General features: G+C 47.7%; 1 protein-coding gene across 4 annotated transcripts in view; it reads right to left on the bottom strand.

The window, feature by feature from the left end:
• CD274 (CD274 molecule) overlaps nt 1-9,935 on the bottom strand; it is a 210,001-nt gene extending 200,066 nt beyond the window's left edge. Inside the window, exons 1-2 of one of the 4 annotated variants that reach the window (XM_069626015.1) lie at nt 9,762-9,869; nt 8,885-8,977 (exon numbers count right to left, since the gene is read on the bottom strand). The gene's annotated coding sequence lies outside the window, so the exon portion shown is untranslated. Of the gene's footprint in view, nt 1-8,884; nt 8,978-9,761 lie in introns of all 4 variants that reach the window. The other 3 variants (XM_069626019.1, XM_069626017.1, XM_069626018.1) reach the window with 3 other exon arrangements.
• Nucleotides 9,936-10,416: the final 481 nt, after the last annotated feature.

The raw sequence follows: 10,416 nt of genomic DNA, 5'->3' as shown, positions 1-10,416 counted from the left end.
CCCAGCACCAGTGAGGCTGGCTGCGTAACCGCCGCCAGCCCCACAATAATGGCGATGAGGGAGTGGAACCCCTGCAGTGTCCCACATTTCTTTTCTTCAAAGGGAAGAATGAGGAGGGTGAAAGGGGGAGGTGCGGCATCCACTGCTCTGGAAGAGGGGGGTGAATGCCATACCTGATGCCCTGCTGGCGGATCCTCCCTGGCCATGGCCCTCTGAGAGGAGGGTGCTCATGCAGCCAGGGTGGGTGTCTGCCCGCAGCCCCCTGCGGCATCCGCTGGGAGAAGGGAAACGAAATGGAGCGACGGCAGCCGCAAGCAGAAAGGGACCTCCCACCTGGGGAGAGAGTTGTGCTGCCCCCAGAGAAAAGAGGAGAAGTGAAGAAGCTTTTGCCACAACATGAAGGAGAGCACCGACCCGACACAACCAGAGGCAAAATTACCTGCGCGGCCTCCCACACTCTGCTATGCAACGTCCCGAGCAAGAGACCTGCTGCCACCAGAGGGTGGGATGCCACACCCGAAAAGAGGAGTGCCTGCCCCCCCCCCTCCCCAGCAAGAAGCAGAAGCCCCGCCAGAAGGAGGGAAGCGATGGTAAGTGCTGATGGCCCCTCCCGCAGCGAGGAGGGAGATCGGTCAAGCTGTGAGTTGCTGAGTGCCCGCCCCCACCCCCACGCCATGCGCTTCACTGACAAGTCCACAATGTAAACCCGGGGCGCCCCCGGTGAAAAGAGGTAGGGCTCCAGGCTTCTGTTATGAAAACAAAGGCATATGGCAGCAAATTGATCACAGGCCCACAGGGGGTGAATTAGTTTGGCTCCACGTCAGAACAGCAGAGCAAAGAGGTACTCTGGTGTCGAGGCTGGCACAGGAAAGACCGCCCAGCCCAATGAGTCAGTCAACACAGGGCATCCGGCAGTGAGCCACTAAAGTGGGCTCTGTGTCGGGGCCATGAGGACAGGAGCCCCAGCAATGTGCCGGGCCCACGAGGCGGTGATACAGCGCTCCATGACGGTGCTGTAAATAAAGCCCTCTGCAGATCCTCAGCCTCCAGCGGTTTGATGAAGAGTACTCCGATCTAGGAGCTAGTGAAGAGGAAGATATAGGAATGCTTGCCGCTGAGGAAATGAAAGCCTGCACGTGCCATGTGCCATACTGGCAGTGACACACATGCGGCGACGAATGCAGCGCCCCATTTGTAAAAAACTATAAGTGAATATTGTTGCCATGACACCTGCACTGCATATCTGAAAGGAGATCCAGTGTATTTAACCACAGCACGCTGGAAGATCAGACAGCAGATGTTCACAGCAGTGAATGGCGAGTTTGGTGAGGTAGAAAAGGGGAAAGGAAAGTACTGCAGACAAGCCCCATGGAAAGAGCTAAGGAAAAGAACACAAGCTCCTGCCTGAAGTGGGGGAGGAAAGTATGGCCCCAACACCTTGCCACGTGGGTCGCACTGCCTGCAGTCACCGTACCTGCCCTCCAAGTGGCCCTGACTCCCTGCCACCAGTGACACCCTGCCCCCATTGTCACCCTACCATTGTTGTGCGCCCTCTTACTACTGGCAGATTCCTGTCCACACTCCTTCCTGGGGGAGAGGACTAAACGATTGTGGCACCCCTGCTAGCACAGCACGTGGTGCTAACACCCTGCCACTAGTGTCACCCTGCCTGCACAGCAAGTGGACTTACCACCCTGCTACCAGCGACACCCTGCCACAAGTGGTCACGGGAATAGGAAAGAGGAAGCAGCACTCCTGCCTGGGGGAGGAGAACAGGTGGCCCAGACACCTCGCCAACCTGCGTCTGGCCAACCAACCTCATGCGGCCCTGACAACCCGCCACCAAGAAGCGGTGAAATGTGCAAGTGAGGGATGCAGCTCTGCACGGGTGCTTTTGCGCCCTCCTGCGCCACTGCTGTTGAGTGACACTGCTGCCTGGGGAGCGTGGCCAAGAAAAGGGGGGGTGAGTAACAAGCTGCCACCCCTGGCCCGTAAACATCATGTGGAGCAGCCTCGAAGCCCTGCTACCTGTGTCTCACTGCCTGTCCCAACATCAAGGGACTAAGCCGATGTGGCCCCTGGTGGCCCCTGGCACCCCAGGTGTGGCTTTGCCGGCCTTTGGACTGTACCATCAATTGACCTGGACTCGTAGAAGTGACTGGCCTGAACAGACCCTTGAGCAAAGTGAACTGGTCTCCTGCAGTCCTACCAGTGCTCGGAAGAGACTCAGCAAACGTGTTTAGATGCTGTGAGCCTGCATGTAGATGATATGCTTAAAGTGGTCCCAGTTAAATGGATGCAAAGCTGTGCTCCCGTAGTTTGTAGGCATGCTCTAAATGGTGCCAGCAGCTATCTATGGCGTGATTCAGTGGTTGAAGTTCCACTTACCCCCAGGTTAATAAAGGGTCCTGTTTAAAAGCGGTAGAACTGCCACCATGCCACCAGCGGTTCAGCAAACATGATTGTCACCCGCTGAGTATGTTTAGAGTGTGTTAATATGTTTTATGTCTGCAACGAAGTGAGTCCCTATGTTTCATTTCTTTCGAACCAACTGAGTCCCTATGTATGTGTCAGTGGCATATCCTACTATCTGTCTACCCCATAATTCCAAGTATCGTCTTTCTGTAAAAGGCGGGGGGTGGGAGTATTTTGGGGGGGGTAATGTATGTCTCAGCAACATTTGTTTTGTTCGTTATGAAAAAGGAGGAGTGTGATGGGTGACCCTCCTATGTGAAGTGCCCTTTTAAGATATGGGTCCCTCCCAATGTTTAATGCCCTTTTAAGTTGGCACAAGCTAATAAAAGGAGCAACTGCATGGACTCCAACCATGGAACATCTGTTGTCTCAGTCTCTCATTCTGGGCCTGCAGGCCTACACCATGTGATCACGGTCCTGCAGCCCTGGCCTGCAGGCCCACGCCGTGTGATCATGGCCCTGCGGGTCCCAGGCTTGTCTGGGACCCCCAGACCAGCCTGGTGCCCTGGGTCCAGCCCAGGCACCCGCCATCCAGGATGCTGCTGCCGTCCGAGCTGCTCCGGTGCCCAGTCTTTGTCCCCACAGCCTCACAGGGCCCTGCCCTACAACACCTGTAAGTCCAGGTGACCCCAGCATACCACCATGGTGCTGGGCCCCCCAGCACCAGTGAGGCTGCGTGACCCTGGCCAACCCCACAATAAAAACCATGCGCCATCTTGGACTGGCTATTTGTATACATATCTGATTGTGTGTGGCACATCTTTGGAATTGAAAAAGACAAATATCAGTTGTATATTATAAACTAATTCCTTGTCCAAGATGGCGCACAGTTTTGATAGATGGAAGTCCGACCTTTAGTATCATGATTAGAGCGATAGAATGAGATGGAAAGATGGTGCTCAGCTGGTCAAGAACGCTGCAAGTATTTGCTAGATACGCCACAGGAGCTTGGACATGCAGGTACGCAGGGCGACATGATGTGGGTTAGGAAGCTTGGTAAGGGAGGGATGTTTGACGATACATTACATTGTGTCTCATTTTCAGAACACGTGAGGCATACTGAAGAGATTATTGCCAAGGGATATGATAGAAGCTAAGCAATAAAAGGCGTCCTTCCCAGACAGGATTCAAAGTGAAAAGGTATTAACTGAGGGAATGTATGAGTTTGTCAGTTGATAATATTGGTGGCAGGAGAGTGATTGGTGCGCTTGTATTCTCCGAAAAGAAATGCGGGGAATGTATTTCTAACGGAAGCCAAGGAAATATGTGATCGATTGGAGAGTGGCAATTTGATATACATTGTGAATTGTACACACAGACAATAGGCGCTGGTTTGAAGCAGAGGCATAGCTAGTAACTGTGAAGTTGTGTACAGACCATGGTATGCTCAGGGTGCAATGCACAAGCGTTCACATTTAAAAACTTGTTGACTTAAAATTATTTAAAAACAAGGATTTAATAATGTGGCAGGTCTCATATTAGAATAATATGGAGTTAAATATATTGCATGCTTAGAGTTTATCAAACTATGTTTTTGGGTGATTGTTATTCATCATATTTTGACACAGATAATCAAGACAAACAAGGAAAGAATTGTTTCTGGTAGATGATGTCATTTGAACATAACCTTGAAGAAGCTCACTAGTCTCCACGAGAATATATGCGAGAAACACGTGTCGAAGATTTGAAGTGACATTTCTTTAAAAGCACAGAATGGACGTTTGTAACACGTGGCTTGCAACATTTTTCTAAATGTAACTGTCTATTGAATGTAATTACAACACATCATGAAAATATCAAATCAAATATAAATATGTTTTGGTAACGCACTTATTTGTGAAAAGTTTTTGAAGGTTGGCGCAAATGTGATCAGGGCTTGGTGTATGAGGCTTCACACACAAAATGTTAACTTTTTGTGGAACTTCAACGATTGTTTACATCTTGCATAATAACATGGGGCATACCTGTATTGAGCAATTAGCCCAGGCAGGCGACATTGTCTCAGTTTTGGTTTCTGTTGCTGTGTGTCTGTAAGTCTTGAAAGGACATTGCAAAACACAGAGAAGATGTATTTGTTATGCTCTTTCAGGATTGGAAAAGATAAAGCTACAAACTAATTTTGCTAAACATATGGGGCCTCATTGCGGGTCCGGTGGTAACCGTGACGGTGCTACTGGCAGGTTGCTGCCGGACCTGTAATTATTTACTGGCGCCTGACTTCCCGGTGCCACCGGGCGATTACAACCCCGGTGGCCCGGAAAGTCAGGCGCCGGCAAATTGTAAGTCCCCATTCACATAGAGTCCGATGGTACTCTATGGGAATGGGGACCACAGAAGCACCGGCACCGTTGTTAACGGTGCCTGTGCCTCCATGACGGGTCTGCCTACCGTGGCGGCTGTGTACCCGGCAGGGTCAGACCTGTCGGGCAAGGCGGCTCCGGCACGCAGACCCGTAGTTTGCCGACACCCTTGTTTCCGGACTGGCAAACTTATAATAAGACCCCATGATTTCTATATTTGTCATGTTAGGTTACCAAATGATGGTGTAATTTTCAAGTCATCTCTATAAAAGAGAATATTAGCTTTGCTATTTAAAGCCATGCACACTGTATTTGTATCAGCTTCAGCTGATGATATATGTGATCTTATATGTGATCAAGTCTCCAAAGACTGTTGAGCAGACTGGGCTCAAATCCCAGCCTCACTTCTCAAACGGTGTGTGACTTAGGACACATCATGTGATAGCACTGTACTGCCTCTGCCAAAACCTGGATGCTAGTTATGGGTTTTGTGTTGTGGGGTGTGAGGAGGAAGGGCTTCAGGTGTGGTGCTTGTACTCTTGGTATTGAGTAGGTAGAATGCCTGGACTGGGTCTGGTGTTTTTTGGGTGGAGGCACAGGATGCCAGATGTGGTTTGTCTGTTGTGGGGCAGCAGGAAGGGAGGAACGGGTCTTGTGTTGTGGCGGGTGGAGGTACATGATGTATTTTGTGTTCTAGGCAGTAGAGATACAGGATGCTAGGTATAAGTTTTGTGTTGGAGTGTGGGAAGACAAGAAACCAGGCATTGACATTCATTTGAAGCCAGTTGAAAGATTATTTGGACAATAGTAAAGGCACTAAAACTGAACCACAACCAAATCAGGAAATCATTCCTTCTCCTGAAGAACCATTGACAAATTCAATGGGGAAACACGTGTCGAGAATGAGTATACAACTTTAGGAAATGTAACTAAGTGAAATACAAGTACTGGATACATTTAACACCATACTTTATCATGATTTGAGAGTGAGAACTGATTTGAAGATTATAAAGTGTGATGATAAACACCATATCAGACATGATTTGTTTTTTCAACTAATTTACAAAATTAAAGATTTTTTGAGAACATCATCAACATTGAATTGAAATTTCTTTCATTTTTTATGAATTTCACTTCAACTAACACTGTTCATTGGATGTTCCTTTAACTCACCAACGAAGACTTCCATAATTGAGTTGGTGCACTAGAGTAACTTATTCTCAATGTTTCATTCCTTACATTGGTATTGTTTTGTTTGTGGCTGTGGAGGCAGGATGCCAGATATGAGTCTTGTGGGGTGTGAGGAAGCAGGGCACCAGGTATGGGCTTTGCATTCTCAACTAGTGTTTCAGTTCCCGAATCAAGCCAGGCCCGTTGTCTCGAAACTGGGTGGGCTCTGCCCATGAGTTCTCTGGCTCCCCACGTCTATGCTTAGTTGGAATGATGTGCTTGTTACAAAATGACATATTTTCTGCAGGACTACAGGGGGGGGGGGAAGTGGCTAACACACCTACTCAGCCCCACACCACTAAAACAGCAGGGGTCCCAATCATAAAGGGCAAACAGACACAGCCCACCTTTGCTGTTTGAAGTAGTGCAGGCCAAGGGAAGTCTATACTCTTCAGGAGGGGTGTGAGCTTATACAGGAGCAAACCACACAACAATAGTAATGTGGTACTAAAATAAAATAATGTCCAGCCAAGATTCAAATAAAAAAAGGATATTTAATGAATCTAACAAAAATGCACACAACTGATATAAACACTACTAGCCTACCTCTGTAAAGGAAAACATAGAGAAGGCAGGCAAGCAACTCTGGGTTGGCAGACAAGGGTGTTCAGGCAAAGATAACAGCAGCAAAATATCATAGTTTATGCCAATGTATTTTAAAAAGGTAGAGATGGGGGATTCAACGTTAATCAGGAACTCTTAGACAAACCAGGGGGACATGGCCACTTCAAATACCTGTAGCTATTGTCTTTCAGAGCAGAGCAGTGTCAAGCCAAGCTTCCAGGATCTGTTCTGCAGTTCAACTGAGTTAGAGATGGGGATCATAGTGGGTCGAGTCAGCATTTGAGATGGGTTAAGACGATACTTTACAACAGGTAGAGTCGGCGGCCTTGTCGTTTCAGGACTATGCTTCTTCTGGGTCAATTCAGCGTTCGAGATGTGCGTGTCGATAGCCTCCAGCGGGCCCAGTTGGCTATTGGGTCGAGTTGGCCGCCAAGATGCAGTGATTCGGTGGCTTCCAATGAGTTGAGCCGGCGTTCAAGTTGAGACAGGACAATGCCCTTCAATAGGGGGGAGTGAGTTTCAAGATGGCTCGGAAGGCAGGTAACTGGGTTCAAAGTTCTTGGACTGTCAAAGGCAGCACCGCAAATCCTGTAGTGGCTTGAAGTGAGTTGAGGATGGTAGTTCTGGCTCAAAAATTGTCATGAGGTGGTAAGCAGGCTTTGACTGCTTTCTAAGCTTTGCAGTTGCTGGGAGAGCCAGACCAGGGTGAGGTGAGTCCTTTCTTCTGCGTCTCCCAACCAGGAAGGTTTCTAAAGGTCACTTGCAGGGTTCGGTCACCTCCAGTCAACAGGTTCTGGGTACCAGTGTCTCAATTGCAGACAGCCTTGCCCATGCAGCTGGTCATTCCAAATCTGATGGCTAGGAGGAAGAGCCATCCTCTTCCTCGTAGCTGCTGGTATTAATCTCTCTGGTACTGGACTTTGTAGTAGACTGTACTCCCAATCAGAATCCTTCTTCAAAAGTGTTCCAAGGATGAATCTACTAAGGGGAGGGCTTCTCCCCTCCCCTTCCTATGTAGGGAGAATGCTACAGCAGGGTGTTCCACAGCGCCTGTTGTTAAGGGTCCAATCCTGTTTGGTGTAACAAGTGTCCTTTGCCTTTTGATGTCATTCTTAGAGTGCTTTGTCTGCAGCTCGTGGGAAAGGCAATGGGAAGCTCATAAACCCTACCTAATAAAAAGAGTGAGACCTTTCTGTGGACTGAGGTTCACTCCAGGGTTAGTATAATCACACTATATCATCTGTCTGCCTACATCAAAAGGTCTCCAATAAATAACACCCTGGTGTAATGGGGCCATTGTAACGACAGGACTACCTCTGAAGCATCAGTTCTTAGGGAACCTCCCGAGGAGTGGCCCTGTTCCCTGGAGGAAGGTGATATGACTTCTCAGAGGGATCAAAGAGAGGGCTTCCTGGGCTGGACCTAACATGGTTGTTGTGGGTACGCCCATCCAAACAGTTTAAAACACATCAGGCCTCATCATGAATGGGTCACTGTTCACCAAGCTGCTAGTAAATGACATCAAATGCTTTTGGCTGTATAATTGTGTGATCCCAGAAGCCTCCATGTCAAAACTGGACATCACTTTTATTTAGATATTAACAACTGCATTCAGGCTGCTGGGGCAAACAACGATGATATTTTGAACCAGCGGTACAAACAGTTGAAAGGACATCGCTCTCTGTTGGTAATTTGTGTTGCAGCAGCTGTGCACAGGGATGCACATGTGACCTTTGAACTTGCCCTGCTGAGGCTGCAGGGCAGCTGCTAGGGAAGTCAAGAGACAGCCACAGCAAGTATGCTTTTTGACATGGAGCATTATGAAAGTGGGGTCTTGACCTTCGACTCTCCAGATGTTTTGGACTACAAATCCCATTGCCCTAGCCAGTAGTGTCAATGAATAGGGCTCTTGGGCATTGAGGACCACAACATATGAAGAGATGTAGGTTTCAGACCTCTAGATTAGAGGATCTCACTTTCAGAAACAGAATTACCCGCATCATTCTAATACTAAAAATCAAAAAAGCTCAGGCTTTCCACCCTCACAGATGGCATTCTATCACAGTGCAAACATGAGAAACGTTGTAATTGGCTTTCAGAGGGTGTAAAGTTGTCTAATCCAACTTGATGCACATTTGTGCATGTGAGCCATCTCCAAAACCTTTCTAGGATGAGGAGGCCCTTGATTTTATGGATTGTAGCAGTGCTCCCCCTGTAGGAGTGGAACAGCTGCTGGAATGCACAACCAATCGCAAGGCTTTGGAGACAGAGAACTTTTCTTATCAGCACTTCGAGGCAGAACCTTAAATACATACCTAAATATGTATACACTTGTCTTCTGGCACTTATTGTAAGTGTGCTTTGTGTAAGGAACAATTGGACCGTTCAGTTTATGTCCATTTTGCACTCTAGAAAAAGATGCAAAATATTTCATTTTTAAACTTCCAGCAAAATGTTCAGAAACCTATTAGTTAATCCAACTAGTTTGCAACATGATTAAAGGCCTTGGCAAATCGGTTGAGCTAATTGTAACCATTATTAAATGTATGTTTTGCCCACAGTGCGTTCGCATGTCTTATACAGACTCCTACCCACAAACTGCACACATCTGTATTGGAGCAAGGTGCCAATCATTCGAATGTGTCTGAAGGACAAACCAGGGTATGTGTAGGGCCACAAAACAAGTGTCCTTGTGAAAGAGTCGAAGTGTAAATGCTAAAATGCATAGTGTAAATGCAGGAAGGAGGGCACACAAAACAAAATGAATCAGAAATCAGACTCTACATTTACAAGATACACGCTCAAAGGTTAAACAATCACTCGCCTTTTCTCCCTGGGACTTTATTTTAGATTGTTGGATTTGTGGATTAGCGTGCCCGCTTCACTGATTAATGTGAATGAACCCTGCTTCTAGATCTCCGTTGCAGGTTCTTGACCCACTGAGCTATCCCATATTGCACTGATAATTTTTTCCCCAAAAATATGAATACACTTTTTCTCACTGAACTCCGTCTACATAAACGTCCGATAATATTGCCCATGGCAGAGAGGCAGTGTCTAGGATCGGGGTGGTTCTAAAGCGGGCGTCTCATTCCCATCCTTCGTTGTCTTAGCGATTAAAGGCTTGTTGGAAAGCACACACAGACACACACAAAGCCGTCTCGGAGTTCACGGCAGGCGCGCCGAGCTTACCTTAGAGGCTGGGCTGCAGCTCCCTCTGACGTCGCGCCGCTTGCTGACTGCGCCACAGCCTAACAGAAGCTGAACGCTGGCATGTCTGAGTGAAACCAAAAGCAAGAAGCATTGGGAGCTGACGGGGAGGAGGCGTGAACGCTGCTGACCACCACGATTGCTGCGCCCGAACAGTTAATCAGTCAGCTGTTATTGAGTCAGATGATTTGTCGCCTGACAAGAAGTGAAGCTATTGTTTCGCTAATTGTGCATTTAGGCATTTATCTGAGTGATAAAGCAGGGGAAACACATGGGCCACCGTCAAATAATATCCACATAAAGTAGGCAAATAATTACATTTTAAAACACTGATGGACTAAGTCAAACGACAACTATTGAGTTAACAATGTTGTGTTGTGTTGTTTGGTAGGGCTTTTGAATAGCCCATATGTCAGAAAAGAACACCCAAGCGTAATTGTGTCATAAGGGTCCAGTGTGTAGCAAAAGGTCACCCTCAGGTTTATTACTGGCCCCTGGTTACCAGCATAAGTAACACTACTGCTTGAGTTTTAGTGCTAGTTTACCGGAAGTGACCATTGACCTGGAAGTACAGTCACCAACAGGCAGATACCTCACCAAAAGCAAGTCATCCTGCAAGGATGCCTGGAGTGGCCAC

Source organism: Ambystoma mexicanum, chromosome 6p, assembly GCF_040938575.1.
Source record: "Ambystoma mexicanum isolate Mex_15411 chromosome 6p, UKY_AmexF1_1, whole genome shotgun sequence".
NCBI lineage: Eukaryota > Metazoa > Chordata > Amphibia > Caudata > Ambystomatidae > Ambystoma > Ambystoma mexicanum.
This window is presented reverse-complemented; position numbering and strand designations above follow the sequence as displayed.